Source organism: Diceros bicornis, chromosome 3, assembly GCF_020826845.1.
Source record: "Diceros bicornis minor isolate mBicDic1 chromosome 3, mDicBic1.mat.cur, whole genome shotgun sequence".
Taxonomy (NCBI): Eukaryota; Metazoa; Chordata; class Mammalia; order Perissodactyla; family Rhinocerotidae; genus Diceros; species Diceros bicornis.
Window position 1 is genome coordinate 79,260,712 of NC_080742.1, and position 19,371 is coordinate 79,280,082.

General features: G+C 41.7%; 1 long non-coding RNA gene across 2 annotated transcripts in view; it reads right to left on the bottom strand.

Moving 5' to 3' along the window:
• Positions 1–8,971: 8,971 nt before the first annotated feature.
• LOC131397364 (uncharacterized) overlaps positions 8,972–19,371 on the bottom strand; it is a 203,941-nt gene continuing 193,541 nt past the window's right edge. For both annotated transcript variants that reach the window (XR_009216751.1, XR_009216750.1), the window contains one exon: positions 8,972–15,979. This is a non-coding gene — a long non-coding RNA (uncharacterized LOC131397364). The remainder of the gene's footprint in view (positions 15,980–19,371) is intronic.

Here is a 19,371-nt window from a genome sequence, read left to right on the forward strand (position 1 = left end):
CTGTCCCTATGTGATTGTTTATTGTTGTTATTATCTACTACTTAATGAAGGAAATCATACGGTTCTTCTCATCTTTCTCAGCAATACAAAAAACAGTTCCGTTTGTCAGCTACTTACCCACAGCCCGAAACAAGTCATCGTGCTCCTTAGCCAGTGTATGAAACACACAGAATCCCAGGAGCTATGCTACTCTTCAGGCCCTGAAAAGCTGGAAATAAAGATCAGAGACAATGTAGGGTCCTTTGGGTACATGGTGATGCTATTACCTATTCCATAGTTCAGTTTAGCTTGTTTTCTTGACATCATTATCTTTGACGTCCTTTTCTTGACATTGTGTAATCAAAATTACATGCCATGAGACTGCACCGTCAGGGAGGCCACTGCTAATGTCACTTGGACTACACTTGATGCCTGCTGGCCAAACCTCTGCCTAGATTTCTCACCATGATTCCATGGCATTGGTCCTGGTGAGCAAATGAAAGAGGGTTTCTTTGATCTCTGGTCACTCCTTCCACTAGCCATGCTGACTAGCCATCTAGAAGTCCACAAGCCATTTGAATCTCTAAGCCCCTTGACCTCTCTGAACTGAATTCAGACTAACTCTTGGACTCCAGCTTTTTTGGTTTCCTGATAAACTGTACATTGAAAATTCTTGGGTTAACTTTTAAAAAGGCCAGCTTGAAATGTCATCTTTGAAACCTATTGCATTTAAACCTTATAGCATTGAGAATCAGAGTGTCAGATCTAAAAGTGACCTCAGAGATGATCTAAGCCAGCGGTTCTGAACTTGGGGGTTAACACCCTTGGAGGGTTCACGGAAGGCCTTCGGGGACCTGTGAACCTTCTAAAATATACTCAATTTTGTGTGTATGTGTATTTGTACTATTTTTTAAGGGAGGGGGGCCACAGCCTTCATTAGTGTCTTTAAAAAGGACCCCGATGGGACCTACTGGTTTTAGAGACGAGAAAACTGGGCTCCTTAAAAGTAAAGTGGTAAGATGGTTGGAACTAGACCTGGGTCACCTGACTTCGAGCTCTTTGCACTATATACTATTTATCTGAAAACTCTTATAGCCTTATAGCCACTAAATGATGATAAAGGAATAAAGTAAGTATGACCCAACAAGGACAAAGAGAATGCAAGAGTAGACAGCAGCAGGTGAGAGCTGTCAACACAACCTGAAAAAATGGACAGATGAGTGGTAAATAAACTTAGCATAGCAGAAAAAGCTGAAACCAAAGACCTCAGAGAAGAAAGCCCTCAGGAAGCAAGCAATCTGACACCTCTGCAGAATGGTGGAAAGGCTCAGGAGTTGGGGGTGCAGTCACCTCTGAAGACGGGAGTGGGACTGAAAACAGGAGACTCCCTGGGAGTCTGTACAAGGTCTTCTCCCCCATCCTCCCCAACACAAGTTCCATACTCCGGAGAGCCTGAACTGGAGAAGCTCTGGACTGAGGAATATTAGGCACCGCCAAGGAAGGATTAGGTGCCTTACTAAAAAGAAGGGTTAAATTTAAGTCCATATTCTGAACAATGAGACTCCCAGACCCTTTCCTCAGTGCAGCTTCCAGAATCTGGCAGCCAGGCTTGTACCTCTGTGCTGGACTGTCTATCGTCAGTCAACTCACCGCCATCACCATGCCCGTCTAAGGCTGCAAACACGTTTCTCAGAACCCCTTTCCCTGTGTGGTCCCGGGTTCCAATTTGCCAATGAGAGGAATGTGCATGAGATTTGGGATGCACAAGTGAACGCCATTATTCCAGCAGTCAGATGTGGCGGGTTCATGGATCTCCCCCCACAAGCTCCCACTTCGCAGCCCCCCTTTGCTGGGTAGACGCCGTGACTTCTGGGATTCTCCTGAGACCTCCAGTTTCTCCTGCTCCACTGCTGCAGGCTCAAGTCTCCAGTGACAAATTCACTAATTCTCCAGCTGCAGCTTTTAAAGGCCTTCACTCCTGCAGCAACTCCCACAGCGTGGAGGCCATAACACCTACACCCATATTAAATGCTTTATTCCTGTAAAAATCCATAGTGATTCTGTTTGACTGAGCCTAACTGATACAACCCTCAGCCGGAGACTCAAGCATTCATCTCTGAGGAAACTGACCAGACCAAGAGACAGAGAAAACAAACTTATAATGATATTGGGAGTCCTCAATGAAACAGCTGAATCTCCATCCAATCACTCTGTATTCGTTTTCTATTGCTGCTGTGACAAATTCCTACAAGCCGAGCAGCTTAAAACAACCCAGATTTATTGTCTTATCACTCTGCACGTCAGAAGTCTGATACAGGTCTCACTGGGGTGAAATCAAAGTGTCAGAAGGGCTGCATTCCCTTCTGGCAGTGCCAGGGGAGATTCTGTTTCCTTGTCTTTTCCAGCTTCTACAGGTCAACTGCATTCCTTGGCTCAGGGCCCTCTTCCTCCATCTTCAAAGCCAACAATGTTGCATCTCTCTGTGCCTTTTTTCCATATTCAGGTCTCCCTCTGACCACAGCTGGGAAAGGTTCTCTGCTTTTAAGGACTCATGTGATTAGACTGATCCCACCCAGTGAATGCAGGATACTCGCCCATCTAATGGGCCTTAACTTGAATCACATGTGCAAAGTCCCTTTCGTCACATAAGGTAACACTGTCACAGGTTCTGGGGATTAGGATGTGGACATTATTCTGTCTACCACATACTCTAAAATGAGGCCCACTAGTTGATAAGTCCTGTCAAGGTATCAAGAGCTTCCAAGAGTTTTAAGGCCCCATCCTTAAATATGAATGGATAGCCAAGGATCAACAGACATTTGAACAAACCTCTAACATGAAAGATAAAACCAAAAATAGAAACACAAAGAACCTGAAGAAACAGAGACAACGTAGAGAGCAGAAAACTTTAAATGGAAAAAAAAATACCTATTTAACATCCTCAGAAACATATGTGAATCCTCAAAACAGGAAGAAATGCTAAAAAAACAAAAAAAACCAACACTCTCAAGATAGTAAAAACACATTAGCAGAAATCAGAATTCAGTGTTAAGTTTTGGAAATACAGGTGGGAATTTTCCCAGAAAGTAGGACAAGATCAAAAAGATGGAAAACTGGAAAAGAAAAATCACAGGGTTAGTCCAGGAAGCCCAACACATGAAACATAACAGTTCTCGAAAAAAAGAATAGTGAAAATAACAAGAGGAAGTTATCTAAGAAATAACAGAGGAATATTTTCTAGAATTGAAAGACATAAGCCTCCCAGGATGAAAGGGACATTAAACACCTAGCCAATAAATGAAAAAGACCTCTGTCACTACAGAAAATTATGAAATTCAAACAACAAGGGATAAACTGAATCTCTAAAACTTCGAGAGAACAAGGGCCAGAAATCAGCATTGTCTCAGACTTCTCAACACTGAGAGCTAGAAAACAAGTGGTCTGAGGGGAAATGTTTTTCCCATCAGGAATTCCATAACAAGTCAAATTATCAATAAAATATAAGAGTAAAACGAAAAGCCACAAAAAATTACCACCTGGCCATCCTTTCTTAGGAAACTACTGAAGGATGTGCACAAAACAAGGTACGAGGAGAGGATGAGAATTAAGAGTAAAGCCAGAAAGATCCTGGGATCCAGGGTGGGAATCCAACCCAGGAGAGAATAAAGGGCATTTCCATGACAACAATGAGGTTAAGCCCCGGCTGATGGCTGGGTAGTGGCAACAGAGAGCAGCCTGTTCAGATCACTGCAGGAGGATGCATGGCTCCAAGAAAAAAATGCACCTGAATGACTGAGCTGGGACTGAAAATGGTTGAGTGTTAAAAGTTGTGTAGTAAAGCCTGGGAGTTAAGTATATGGAAAATTAAGCAAATGAAAAATGATGAAATTATTAATTTCAGAATTTAAAAAGTTTTAAAAGGGTATGTAAAACTACGTGGCTATGCTGTCAACAGTATTTATATAATCATCAACACTGATTCTTGATTTAACCAAAAATCGTGCTATAATTAAATTGTGAAGGTAAGTAAGTGGAGTAGTATGCAGATGAGTAGTGGTGTTAAGAGCTAAGTCCTCCTTTTCCATAATAGACCAAGTAAAAAAATAAAGTCAAAATGAAAAAATAGCAATATGAGTGTTTTAAATGGAGGGAAATGTCAGAAGAAACAGATAAATGGGCTGAAAGTGGCTGCTTGTGGGAGGGCAGAGGATGGCCCTTTGTCAATTGTAGGACTCGGAGCCGTCTGACCTGTAAGCCTATGGACATGTATGACATTGACAGAAATAAAAACATGAAAGTAAAGAACCACCACCCTAATGTCCATCAAATTGATGAATGGATAAACAAAACGCGGTCTACTCAAACAATGGACTCTGATTCAGCCATAAAAAGGAATGAAATACAGATATGTGCCACAACATGGATGAACCTTGAAAACATATGCCAAGTGAAAGAAGCCAGTCACAAAAGGCCACACGTTGTGTGATTCCCTTTGTGTGAATGTCCGGGACAGGCAAAATCCACAGAAAGCAGATTAGTGGTTGCCAGGGGCCAGGAGGAGGGGGAATGAGGAGTGTCTACTACTTGATGGCTATGGGGTTTCTTTTGGGGGTGATATCATGAAAATGTCCTGGAATTAGTGGTGATGGCTGCACAATGTCATGAATGTACTAAAAGCCACTGAATTGTACACTTTAAAATGGTTAAAATGGTGAACTTTATGTGAATTTTACCTCAGTAACAAAAAAATGTAAAGAACACAACATAATGGATTCTGTCTGTATAGTATATAAATTCTATTTTATTTTTTGGCTAAATGAAAGTTGTTTCCAAAGTCTCTACAACATGTTTACACATTCTTGTGGCTTTAGTAAGCACAGGATGATGAATAAAACTGAAGCCTTCGATGATTTATGGTTTCCACAGAATCTGAGGATCAGTCATCATTCTGAATAGCCAGGATTATATTTTAGGCACAATAGACAGAAATGAATTATGTACTAACCTCAAAATCTAATATTAGAAATATTTATGCAGGCAGTTCTTCAGTAAACACAGCTTGCTGTCTTGTCATCTGACGCTTTCATTTCAAAATTGAGACAAGCAGAAAACTTAATGAATTCAGAGTTCTGGGAAGTCATGTGTGTGAGTGAGGTTACATTGTTTTGCTCCTTTTTTTCCAATTACATTTCATTTCTATCTCCTTTGGCACCTCTACTTTCTGCAACATCTTCTATTGTCTGTTTTTTTTTTTTTCACTAGGCAATTATTGACAATCAGGAGTCATTCCGGCAAAAAAGAAAAGCTGGACCCCTCAGAGTCAAGCCAACAAGCAAATCTCAGCCATCAAGATTCAGGGTCTCATGTGTGCACTCTGTTCAGAGTTCAAATTTGTTTCTGTTGTTATTTTGTTTTTTTATGGCTTATTTGGGTTTTTTGTTAGGTCACCAAGAAGATTTTTAAAATCTTGTCTTGCTTATGGCTTTTTAGGATCTATTCAAAGCTTAGCTACTTGTTATTTTCTCCTCCGTCACCAGATTTTCTCATTTATACACCATATTTTAAATATTCAAACAGGAGAGTATATGTAGAAGTAGGATGCCCTTTCTCTTTTAAGCAACATCACTCATTCTTTCCTGACAGTTTTACTTTCATCTGGATTGTTCTTTAAGTGTCACCTGAAAATGCTGCAAAAGAATGCAGCTAAGTGTTTAAGCAATTAGGGAATAGGAAGTTTGCTATCCTTTACGTGGAGTTTTGTTTGCAAAATGTTCACAACTATTAAGTGGCTGTAGTATATGATTAATTCACTGGAAAATTCTAGTAATACTGATACTAAAGAAAAACCCAGAAAGACTAAGTGACTTGGCCAGGATCACACTGCATAGGAATTAAGAAAAAAGGAAATTATTACTCTTAGTTGAATAGTTTCTATCTAAATAGTTAGAGAAAATTAAGTACTGGTGTATTATAGAAATAAAAATCAATTTGTACCAACATCATAATGCAAAATAACCATCTGCACATCTGGTAATATTCAATACTCTTATTAATAAATGAAAATCAAGACAAACTGAGTTTATCAAAACATGATTGCTTTTTAGTAAAGTATATTTGACTTTTTAAAAGTATTTGTGACTTGTTAGGGTCTTACCATTTTTTATTTATAGCCACTCCCACTTCCTCCTCAGTAATTTCACATAATAGACATTTTCAGTTAAGTTAATGTAATGGTTATTTTCCAAATAATTACAAACAAGACCCCTGTTTAAAGACTTTGTTAATATTCCTTTATCATCGCTGGGCAAATCTCCCAAATTTTAGCAGGCATGTACCTTTTCTTCTCTCTATACACACACACACACACACACACACACACACACACACACACAGAGTTATAGGGCATGATATCTATTAGGCTATTAAAAATATGACACCAATCCTGGAATAGAAAAAGGACATTAGTGGAAAAACCAGTGAGATGTGAACAAAGTCTGCAATTTACTCGAGTAATGTACCAATATTGGTTTCCTAGTATTGATAAATGTACCATGGTTATATAAGACATTAACAATGGAGGAAACTAGGTGAGCGAGAGAACTCTCTGTAACTATCTTTGCAACTTTTCTGTAAATCTAAAGTTATTCCAAAAAACGTTTATCTAAGAAATTTAGGTACCATAAGCAGAAAGTTTGAGCCTAGATACGGGTACTATGAGCCATATTAGTTATCTATTGCTGCATTAACAAATAACCCAAAAATACAGTGGTGTAAAACAACAAACATTTATTATGTCACAATTTCTGTGGGTCAGGAATCTGGGCACATTTTAACCGGGTCCTCCGGCTCAGGGTCTCTCATAGGCTGCAATCAAGGTGTTGCCTGGGGCTACAGTCATCTCCAGGCCCGCTACAGGAGGATTCATTTTCAAGCTCATGTGGCTCTTGGCAGACCTCAGGTCCTTGTGAGCTGTTGCCTGAGGACATCGGTTCCTTGCCATGTGGGCCTCTCCACTGGGCAGTTCCAACATGGCACGTGGCTTTCCTTAAAGAGAGAGAGAGAGAGAGAGAAAGCAAGCACAAGAGCATGACAGAAATCATAGTCTACTATAACCTAATCTCGGAAGTGACATCCTGTCACTTTTGCCATGTTGCATCCACGAGAAGCAAGTCACTAGGTCCAGCCCAGACTCAACGGGAAGAAATTACACAGGGTATGAATACAGTAGGTGGGGATCAATGGGGGCCATTTTAGAGGCTGCGTACAAAATGAGCATGCCCATTATTACATCCACCACTATGAAAAGAACAGCACTGATGAAGAGCGTAGACACCAGAATCAGAGAGATCTACGTTCGTACTCTTGCATAAACACTTTATGGTTACATGATCTTAGACAAATTACTTAATTCTTCTCATTTGTTTTCTCGTCTGCAAAATGGGAATGATTATAATAATAATACCTACTTCAGAGGACTACTTTGAAAGTTAGATTAAATGAGATAATTCATGTAAAATACCTAGCAAGTACCTAGCACAAAATAAGAGCTCAGTGTTAGCTGCTATTATCATCATCATCATCATCGTTTATAATCTGATTTAGAATTTAAATCTAATATTGACAAGCTGTGAAATCCCAGGCAAGCTACTTAATTTTTCTGCACTTCTATTTCCTCATCCGTAACATGGGGGAAATACTACCCACCTCGCAGGGCTGTTTGGAGGGCTGGGCGGTAATCATGTGGTTGGCACTCAGTAGCTATTAATTATTATTTTTAATGGCTTCAGTCTGCTTAGCATACATTTACTGCCTTTTTAAGTTAGGGCACATCTGTTTTTGTGTCTTTGGCTGAAAAGACCCATGGCTCTCTAACTCATTAAACATATCAGTTCCTAGTTATTTATACACATAGAAGAAAGAAAACACACAGATAATCCATAATGGAAGATACATCAAAATCATATTTAAAGTTTTAGAGAGGGATATACGCTCTTTGAAGCGGATTTATTTTCCTCTATTTAACTTAGGTCGCCGTTGGAAGTAGTTTTCATTCCCTATGCACATGGCAAATGAAAATGGAGAGAAACTGTGAATGGGCAGAAAAGTGGAAGCAGCAGCCTAGAAGGAAAATTCGCCATGTGTATGTATGTATGTTGTATTGTATATATGAGTAAGAACTGAATGCACAGTCATGCGCCGCATAACAACGTTTCAGCCAACAATGGACCACGTATGCAATGGTGGTCCCATAAGAAGAGTACTGTATAGCCTAGGTGTGTAGTAGGTGATACCATCTAGGCTTGTGTAAGTACACTCTATGATGTTTACACAATGATGAAATTGCCTAACAAGGCATTTCTCAGAACATATCCCCATCGTTGAGTGACGCATGACTGTACATAGCATGTGCTGTTTATCTCCTGTCCCTTCTAAATCCACGGATCTTACAGCCCAGCGGAGAAGACTATTGAGTAAATAAGTAATCACAGGACAACAGGAAAAGTGTCATATGGTTCTGAAGGAAGACAGAGAAGAAAGCCACTATCAGTGCTCAAGGCCTGAGGCTGAAGACAAACACACATTTGAGGCAGGGGTTGAAGAATTAGCTAGAGCTCTCAGGCCGAGGAAGAGGAGGAGAAGAGGGAAGATCCGGGCAAAGGAAGCAGTATATGTGTAGGTTTGGAAACGTGAAGGCACATCGCGGGTATATTTGGAACTGTGAGGGTAAGTAAGATTAGTCAGGGAAAACAGAGCAGGCAAGAAAGCAAAAAAGAGAGTTTTGGGGAAATAACCAGAGGTCAGAAAAAGAAGAAGTGAAATGATCTCATTTGATATGCGTGGTGTACAGAGTGTTTAGGCTACAAATTCCAGGTCTTAGCCTTAAGGAGAAAGGGCTTCCCCGACAAATTAGAGCAGAAGCGTCAATGGGAGGGGCGGGTGTGAGAGGGGGGCGGGTGTGTGGGGGGGGGGTGGGCTGGGGGTGGGGGGCGCGTGTGAGGGGGGGCAGGTGTGGGGGGGCAGGTGTGAGAGGGGGGGAAAGGTGGAGGCTGAGCTTCGTGAAGCAGGGTAGGCAGGTATCAGGTGACTGTCAGGCCCCACAGAGCTTCTCCAGGCCCAAGTGAAAAGGGAAGGACAAGGCCTGGAACTCCCCCAGGTGCCCCTTCTGTTGTCTGGGATGCCACGTGGAGACGGTGGGTGGCGGCAGCAGGCTGACCTCTGCTAAGTTGGTACCTGTGGGCAGAACAGCATCATGCCCCATGGGTGGTACAGTGGCTGACACAGCTCACTCTTAAGCCTTTTCGCCCCCTTGCTTAGACCTAGAAAATTCTGTTGTTTTTGGTCTAACAACTTCTCTTCCATGGTAACACGGTATAATTTAGGAAAACAGTTCCAGTACAACCTGTGGCTTTCTTCACCTTGCTTTCTAAACTGAACGGAAACGTATTAACTTAGTTCTGTCCTAGACACAGAAACCTAGTTATCTGTACCATTTTTCCTCGTGCGCCTTGTTTGACTGAACTTCTAGTTGGCTTGAGCTAGGTGCTACCTTTTAAGAAAATGACCCAGGGGCTGGCCTGGTAGCGTAGTGGTTAAGTTTACGCACTCCGCTTCGGGGACCCAGGGTTTGCAGGTTCGGATCCCGGGCACGGACCTACGCCACTCATCAACCATGTTGTGGTGGCGTCCCACACACAAAATAGAGGAAGATTGGCACAGATGTTAGCTCAGGGCCACTCTTCCTCACCAAAAAAAAAAAAGAAAGAAAGAAAGAAGAAAACAACCTGGTTACCACAGAGTGAGCTCCACCATCAGGTGGGAGTGTCCAGGGATGCGGTTACACAGCATCTCACTGTGTAACATCTCACTCTGCTCCTTTCACGTGATCTGAGGCAGTCATGGATTTTACCCACTTTTTTCTAGGTATCTTGCATCAAAACAAAAATCCCCACAAATTCTGTGGAATTTTTCTAAAATATAACCATTAGCAATATGCTAATAGTTAACCATTTATTAGCATAACACGTAATTCAGGGCAATGAAACTCACCTTAAAAACCCAAAGAAGAAAAACCACCTTGGTATTTCTGCTTGGTATTTCTGTTTTCTTCTTATTTATGGCCCCGAAGGTCACCAATATATTTTCTCTTCTTAATTGGCTGCACGCTGCTCTTCCCCAATCATTATAACCGATTTCAGATGGTGCTAGAAAATTATATTGACTCTGAACACCAAAAGAAATCAGTCATCCTCTAAGGGGTCACAGGAGGACATGAGGGTTGGGAGGGCCCAGAGATTAATAAATCTGCCATACATTCGGCCCTTTCACCCAAGCACGATGGAGTCTGTATTACAGGAAAAGTACTACAGAAGGTTTATTACACAAACGAGTATGAAGTTCTAATAACCAGACATCCTGCATAATTAACTTGGTATTTATAATACCACTGTGGGACGGATCAGCTACAACAGCAGGCAGGTTCTCACGGCCGTCTGGTCTTTGCTTTCAAATTCTTCGGGGCTGTTCTATTCGTTCCTTTTGCCCCTGGTAGTGCAGCTGGTCTCCCCCAAGAACACTGATTTCAAATGGTGCTAGACAATCACTATTTAAATCTAAACCACCATATGAAACCAGCTTCCTGAAGAAGCTTTATGATCTGTTTTTTTTTTTTTTTTTCCATAATGCTCTCACAATAAACTCAAGACAACCTAGAATGGAAAAAGTTGAACCTGGTTGTGAGTTATTTACTTTGTGGTCTAAATAGAGCTTTAACAAATCTCATACATGCATATACTGATGTCACCAAATCTGGTGTTGCGGGGCGGTGGGAGGGGCACGCCTGTGACTCTTCATTCTTGAGCTGCCCAAAGGTTCAGTTTTATCACTTAGACGCAAAGGCTCACGTCAACCCCGTTACTCAAGGGAAGTCAAGGGAAATCCTTGACTTGGGTAAAGAAGCAGAGCTCATCCTGGGGTCCAAGTCCCCAGGGCAGGATAACTAGAACGTGGCGCTGAAGAACCTTACAACATACGTACAAATGGTACAAAGTAAGCAGGTGCTCTGGTAGAAGTGAAAGAAAACGCTTTCCTACACCTAGTTCTTTCACTTGGAGATAATTCTGTTTGATTCAAAGGATTACTATGATTTCAGGGTCCAGGGAGGACAATGGAATAGCTCAGAGGGAAAGTAATATATTGATGCTAATGACATCCTAATGTTTTTTCCAGAATGGAATTCCTTAGATGCATCTATGAGTTAAGGATATTTTGTTAGCTTTATTCAAGATTCTCCTCCGCCCCCTCCAAAAGTAAGGCTTTGTATTCTCAGCTCTCCTTAACATTATCTTTTGCCACAGTCTTTTCTCTTCCCTAGGTGCTTGATAGCATTTTATTAGGAAGCCTATTGTCGCTCCCTTTAGTGTTCCAGGGATCCAAGAAGATACTTGGTGTGTCCGGGCACCTAACTAAAGGGACGAGCATTCTTTTTTTTAACTGTTATGACAACTTTCCGACATATAGTAAATTTGAATGACAAAAAAATGAATTCCTAAATTCATACCACCTACATTCACCAATTGTTCATTTTGCCATTTTTGCTTTAGCTATGTTATCTCTATGTAAGATATATGTATATTTTTTTGCTGAATCATTTGAAAGTAAATTGACAACGATCCCAACACTCTGCTCCTCACTTCTTGAGCATGTCTAAAAAAATGAGGCCATTCACCTGTATAATTACAATATCTTTATCACACCTAAGAAGATTAACAATTCCTTTGTATCCTCCAATATCCAGTCCATATTCAACTTTTCCTACTTTCTCTAAAAAAATGTCTTTTATACTTGGTTTTTTTTCAAACCCAGATCCCAGCGAGGTTCACTCACTAAGACTCTTTGGTCTCTTTTAACCTAAAACACTCCCCCACCTTTTTTTGGTTTTATCGTGATGAATGGGTTCTAATCCTGGCTGTACCGTGCATTCTGTCTGTTCTCTTGGTTTCAATAAATTAACTAAACTTTACTTTCTCCTTTTGATTTTGCTCATACATCACCCTCATTTACAATCTCTGCTATGAGTATAGGAAGAACCTCCAACTACAATGTGCCTGTGGTTGACGATTTCAAATGGATTCAGCAGGATGCTGACAAGCCAGGAGGGGCAGGGTGCTTACTTAGATGTGATGAACGTTCTTACTCCTTATAGGCTTGACAGCTTATCTCTTCACAGGAGACCCCAATACAAACTCATCCTTCATAATGGAGAAGCATCCACCGCACATGCCTACTGCTACCAGGCTAGTCTTCTCATCTCTGTAAATAAGGGAATAGGACAGCATGGGCTACAGAGATGTGTAGCAATCGGTTTATCAAAGATGCAATAGCTCATAGACTGCAAAGAAATGCACATACTTTATGAAGCAGCAGGCAGTTAAATATTCCAGTTGGATAGTAAATTCAAGCATTTAAACCTGAAAAAGTGCCAAGACGGAAGAATCACTGGAACTCTCAAATAATGATTTCACTAATTTTTTTATTAATTCAGGGCTCCGCTGCATCCTTCTGTATATGCTATTGTAATTCATAATATCAGTGATTGAAGTACGCAAGGTACAGCCAGATTATTCTCATCAGTTAAAAAATCCAAAATCCAGAACAAAAAGGTCTGCTTATTTTTTTACAAATGACTAATCACAGCTTTTGCCTATTGCCACTTAGAAGTTTTTTTCAAAAGATTTTGACACTTCAGTTATGGGGAAAATTTTCCTAAAGAATGGATGTCTTCCTTTTACTTATGTCTGATAAGATCATACATATCTCATACATCAAATATATGTCCCACTCCCAGATGTACATACACACACACACACATCCATACTATAGACACACCATACTCTTTTGCTCCCTTAGCAGAAACAAACAGATATGGTAAGTTTTCTGTATTATCTTTTGAGTATGCTTCCAAAAAATTCAGCAGAAGAACAAAGATGGACATATTCTTTTGCATCTATGTCTCTCCATGTGAGCCCAGTTTGACAAGGCATTTTCAGCAGATAAAGCATAATAAACAGAGACCAGTCAAAACTTCCCTTCAGTTTTTAAGCTCCTTGGGGGGAAACTGAGGTACTTAGTGACTGTAAAATGACTTAAAACACACTGAAATAGGGATCCTGAGTTTGGGCTTCTGTTTTCACATAATCTTCTAAAGCAAGAGGCCAGTTTCCTGAAAAAAGGTCTGCATGAGGAGACTGGCTACCAAATTAACATAGGAAAAAAAATCGCATCATTCGCTAGTTGGGAAATGAAAAAAAAAAGTTGATAAATTAATAGGGGTTCATTCATTCTCTTTCCAGGACGTGCACAGGGAAACGGGAAGACAGCAGCTGGTATCCGCTTACTTTGTTGAGTCTTTCCGTAACATTCAACTACAAGGAAAGATTTGACTCAGTAAACATTACCATGTTTCCATTCCTCCTTATCCTCCAGTCTCCAACAATCAACCTGATTGTTCCGTATTTTTAGGCCAGGATACTGTAGGGCTGAATTTCTGTAACTCAGGGTGTTTCTATTTTAACCATCGCCAATTTTCAGGTATTGCATCATTTGAAAGTAATGTTATTTTTAAACAACTCTTTCTTACATGCAGAACACACCCTTAAAATTGCCAAACTCTCCATCTCCAGCATTAAAATAATCATCTTTCAAGAACAACATCCTTCCTTATTGTCTCTCAGCCCACAAGCCATGAGAATGTGTTTCCATTTCAAAATCCAGTCTTCACTGCTGTACTTTATGCTGCTTTTTGAGCAAGATGCCCTTCTTTGTATTTTTTCTTCCAAATCTGATAGGAAAGTTGGAGCCTGAAATGTGAATCAATAAACCACACCAGTAACTCCTGTGTGGCAAAAGCCGAACAGTGGAAGTACGTTGTTTTCATTGAAGTGAAATGCCAGTCTGTTCTTGCATGAGCAAACTGGATTAAGATAACTTCCCTTGGGGCCTGAGGATTTCACAAGGAGGCTGTATCTGACTACAACAGTTCTTTAAGATCCTAGTTTCAAAATGTTACAGACATCAGGATACAATAGTCCTAACTTGAGTATGTAGGCCAGACTAAAGATGCAACTGTTACCGCTACAAAGCTGGATCACACAGTTGTAAGTCATTCTCTGTTGATTTATACACCTTTAGGGAAAGCTTTCCTACAGGAAGCAAACAAACGAGTAGCACAGGATCTGGAGCTGTGGTTCTGAGCTGAAGTCCTGGCTGTGCTACTTACTAGCTATGTGCTCTTGGGCAATCATTTAATTTTTCTGAGCCTTATTATCCTGATCTAGAGAATGGAGATATAAATTCCTGTACTGCAATGGTTGTTAGGGTGAGATGTAATTTAGTACGTGCAAACAGTCTGTAATTTTTAAAGCACTACACAAATGTTTGTTATTTTATTAGACGCCTTTTCAGGGTGAAGTACAAAATGAACTGAGAAATGGACGGGAAGGTACTCTGAAAAACAATAATAGCTTCCATTTTTGGAATACTTACTCTGTGCCAGACATTGCTACATGCTTTACATGCATTTTTTCAACGTTCATAACCACCTAATAAGGTTGGTGGTGGTATCTCCATTTTCCGGGTGAGAGAACAGAGCTTTAGAGCACATCTGTGACTTGCCCTTGGTCACAAAGCTTGTGAATGGCAAGACCAGGATTCAGACCCGATCTGCCTCATTCCAAGCCCAGGCTTTTAGCCGTGGTTCTCTGCTGCTCAGAGCTTTATAGATACTACAATGGCTAATCTTCACACGGCCACACGGAACTGTGAATGCAAACTGGCTCCGATGTCAGGGTTTCACCAATGAGCACATGAGCAAACCATTCAAACCAGCTTTGGCTCTGATCAGCAGAAGCAGCATCAATCAATCCACCAAGAGGAAGGAGAAAACTTGGAAATTAGTAGGATTTGGCTAGCATTGAATGGTCAGAGTCCTGGACCGTCAGCTACACTTGTGACCTGCAGTGTGACCTTAAGCAAGTCACATCTTCTCGAAAGCCTTGTTTCCCACCAATCTTAAGGAAGCTCAAGTCAAAAGAGCATAGTGACTAGCCCAACAGATCATTCATGTGATTATGACAGTAATAAAATACTGTCTCCGAAATACAGCCCAGCAGTTTATCCTCCTAAGTTCCCCGTTCCCGTGAGGCAGTATGGCAAGACAGCCACATGCAGACTTCTGGAGCCAGAACGCCAAGCTCTGCACCTCGCTCCCTGCACAACCCTGGGTAAATTGCATTAACTCTCTGTGCCTCAGTGTCCTCATCTGTAAAACAAGGATGATAACAGTACCTACCACCTATGGTTGCCATGAGAATTAAATAAGATAAATCAGGTAAAGCAATTCGAACTCGCAACAGCACAATGTAAACATTCAATAAATGATAGCTATGATGATAGAGATAATAAATCATTTTTCCTTTAGCACATTATAAGCAGAGATGTGGCTAACAGATCTGTCACAGCTCGTAAATGGAAAAAGCTCACAGATCATGCTTTCATACATTTTGCTGTGCATCGATTCAGAGAGTAGGTAACTGCAGAGGAGTCTGATGAAGACTAAAACCGGAAAAGATCTACAAATGGCATCTCCTACTGAATTAATTGAAACAAGTATCTTTAATCTTTTCTGCCTTCTTCTCCTCTTCCCATTCTAAGATCTGAATACGGATCTGTACCCTTGCTTTTAAGCAGGAGTTCAGGTTATAGACTTTTTATGACAGTAAATTGGGAGTTGAGTGTTTAATAGAAAAGGAATAGAGATCAAACACTGATGACCATTTAAAAAAATTTACTGGAGAATCATCCAGGAACAAAATAAAACAAAACTCCCTAGAGGTTGATTTACGAGCACAAGCCTCTACTTACACAGGAGTGCGAAAGCAATCTGTTGACAGACATTTTCCAGGCACAGAAATCCTCAGCAGGCATTTGTTCAGAAGATCTGCACCTGGAATTTAAATGACAGTAGAACCCTTAGGAAATCTCCCAGAGCAACAGAGGAAGCAAAAGTCAGTTGTTTTCTCTTGTTGCTCCACCAATGTCATAAAGAGACGAATTTTTAAAAACAAGAAATAAGAAGCACCTCTCCTTCCTGCTTAAGACACATAGGTTGGGAAAGTTCCTGTACAGAGAGCCACACACGTCTCCTCATGCGGGTGTTCTCTGCGTACTGGTGTGTCCCTGAGATGAGGCTGCGCGTTTCGCAGATCGTCAAGGTTTGCTCAGCAAGATGTATTATGAAATAAAACATGGTGTAAACCTATAGCTCCAATCACAGAAGAAAGGCATGAAAGCAGCCTGCACAGAAGACAGGGGGAGGTTTCTATTTTCAAAATTGATTTTGCAACCTCATGCTGCAGCAGCACAGCTTCTAGAACGCCAGCAGAGGGCAGCACTAGTCTGTAACTACAACCTTCTCTTACTGCTTCGGAATCAGGCGGAGGGCAATTTAGAACTGCAATTGCATGACATTCTCTCCCCTGCGTGGTCTAACCTTAAAGCTGAAATGCACCTTTCACCACATCACAGGAGAGGAAGCCCAATGTCGTAGAGGTCTTCGTTTCTGATAACTGATCATTCAAGGTACTACTTCAGTCTTCCATGCATGTGACCTGCCACAGCCACAGGGTGTGCCTTCCTAACAGTCCCAAGGAGGGTTCCTGACAAGGGGCTTAAATCCCAAAAGTGCACACTTCACCCAGCAAGAGGCTGAGTGACTCAGCAGTTTGATGAAGAAAAGTCCGTCCTGTCCAGTTACTACCTATTGCAATTTCTAAGTTAACGACTACAATCCTACGGAGGAACTTAAACACAGCTGAGGCCACCGAGCAGGCCACGTTACCAGTGGACAGCTTGACACGGTCCAGATATGTGCATCAGACCGACTGGGAGAGACTACGACCTGTGGTTCACAGGCGCGATCTTTAAGCCAAGCGCTACTGAACATGTTCTTTAGTGACTGTGCTCATGTGCTTCAAGATGCTCTCAGAACAGGGATGTACTATGTAGGGAAGACTCTTAAAAGTTGGGATTAAAATTCAAGAGGATCTTGACCAGTAAGAGAAATGGTTGAGAAAAGCCATCGTTATACTCAACACTGTCTTACAACAGAAAAATAAACCTAAAATATTCAAGCTGAGAAGAACAAATAGGAAGGAAGACCTATCAGGGTAAACAAAAAATTCAAACCTATGTGGAGCTATTAAATCACACACAATTCTGGGATATTTAAATAATAATTTAAAACAATAGCACGTTTCCAAAATTGATCATAAAAACGATGACAGGCCCCTAAGTCAGCGAGGAGCTCTTTCTCTCTCCAACGGTAACTGAGATGCATGTCAGTCTGTGAGGAATGCCAGTCGGCTGTGTATCTGGAATAGCTCATTTATTCCCAGGCTTCATCTGGGAAGTCCTCCTTCAGTTAACTTCTTCCTGTAAAAGCATATGATAAAACCCAATTCTGCAGCATGCCTCTTCCATCCTCTCTGTCGCTCCTCTAAAGAACGTGGGAGCGTCCTGTGACCCCTGCACCTGCAGCTTCCTAAGATTTAGATGTACGTGCATTACGTACAGATGGGAAAACAGAGCACAAAGAGCTGTGGTCCAGAAAACCATATGAGTTAGTGAGCAGGTTTCTCAACTATGAGGATATGAGTTTGACGAATGCATTTTCAGCTTCCCGCTGACATCCCTGCCTCCTCTTATGAGCACTGGAATCCGCGCCGCCCACAGTAGCTCTTGGTGGCTCTCATCTCAACACAGGGCTGAGGCCTGTACCAAAGCCATCACCAAAGGGAAAAGCAATGATTCAGCCCAGCCAATGAGGATGCGTCACTAATGGGACTCCTGCGCCTTCTCAGGGAGGTCAACTTACCTCCCTGAGAGGTAAGGCTCAACTTACACTCTTAAGGACAGCCCTCTGTCACAGAGGGCCCACCAAAGGAGGTGTTCCTAGGTGCTCAGCAGTTATCCTCTTGAACCTGGAAGGTCTCAGAAGCTGACCTCTGTCAATCTCTGCTTAGAATCAAATCTCCAATAAATATCCTGTCCTTATCTTTGCCTTTTCTCACGAACACCAGCTTATCTGAGCTGATGTACTTATATGCTGCCTGTTTAATGTCAAGTGCTATTAAAGGACCTCCTGTTGAATGGTTCATTTAAACTAGGAACAGAGAGACAAGTAGCATGAGCTTTGGGATCAGAAAGACCTGGATTCAAATTCTCCCTCTATCATTTGCTACACAGCCTTAGATAAGCTATTTAACCCGTTTTTTAGCTTTAGTTTCTTCACTTATGGAAGTGAAAATAATGTTAATTCTCAGACTTGTGAAAATATAACTCACTCAAGTAAAACCCATGCTACATAGATTTTCAATAAATGTTAACCACCCCCTCTCCAAAAAAACCATCACCACACTCCCCTGTGAGGGGACAGCACATCTAACATTTTGGATAAAATTTCCAGAATGTATATACAAACAATACGTTAAAATTGGTGTGAAAGACAAAAATAATATTGGGCATCAGTACATAGAGGCTGTGGGTCAGGGGGCTCTCTGAGGGAAAGGGTAGGCCAAGAGATTTCAAAACAAGGAGTCAAGAGTCTGTGAAGGACAGAAACGATCTGAAACGGGGATGAGGACGTTCCAACCATTTCCATCTGTCTATTCTCGCACCACTGATTCACCGAGTTTACAATGTACCAGGCGCTGTAGGAGGGTCAGAGGACATGAAGGCAAACGAGGCAGATGAGTGCAGTGTAAGCACACGGGGGGGCGGGGGGGCACATGGGGACAGTCGCATCTTTCATGGGGGGATTATCCAACAGCAATGCTGCAGAACCACAAGTTACTTCTCAACACTATTGGTAAAGACAGAGCCATTAAAATCCATCAACAGGCATTCACTGATTGCCTCCCAAGAGCCCAGCACTGTGCTAGACACTGCTAGTAAAATGCACAAGTAGATGACATGGATACACCTGCATGTGGTCTTATCATCTAACTGTGGCATGAAGTCTAGCATACAGGGAGGAATAAAGTGCTCAGGCGTGCCATGCTGACAGAGAGGACAACAGTCATTTAGGATTCGATAAGCTTGGGGCACGCTGACTACTGGTGAGGGGGGGAGGGCTTCACAGAGGAAAGGGGCTTGAGCTGGGCTCCACAGGGGTGGCCTGGGCAGGTGGAGAAAGGGGCGGGTCTCAGGGAGGGGAGGTAACATCATGTAAACTGTAGCAGGGAGGTGAAGCTCAGGGAGATTGGGGGAAAGCCACTGCATTTGGGAAGTGGGACCTTTGGGAAATAAGACAGCAAGGGATGTGCGGTAACTAACACA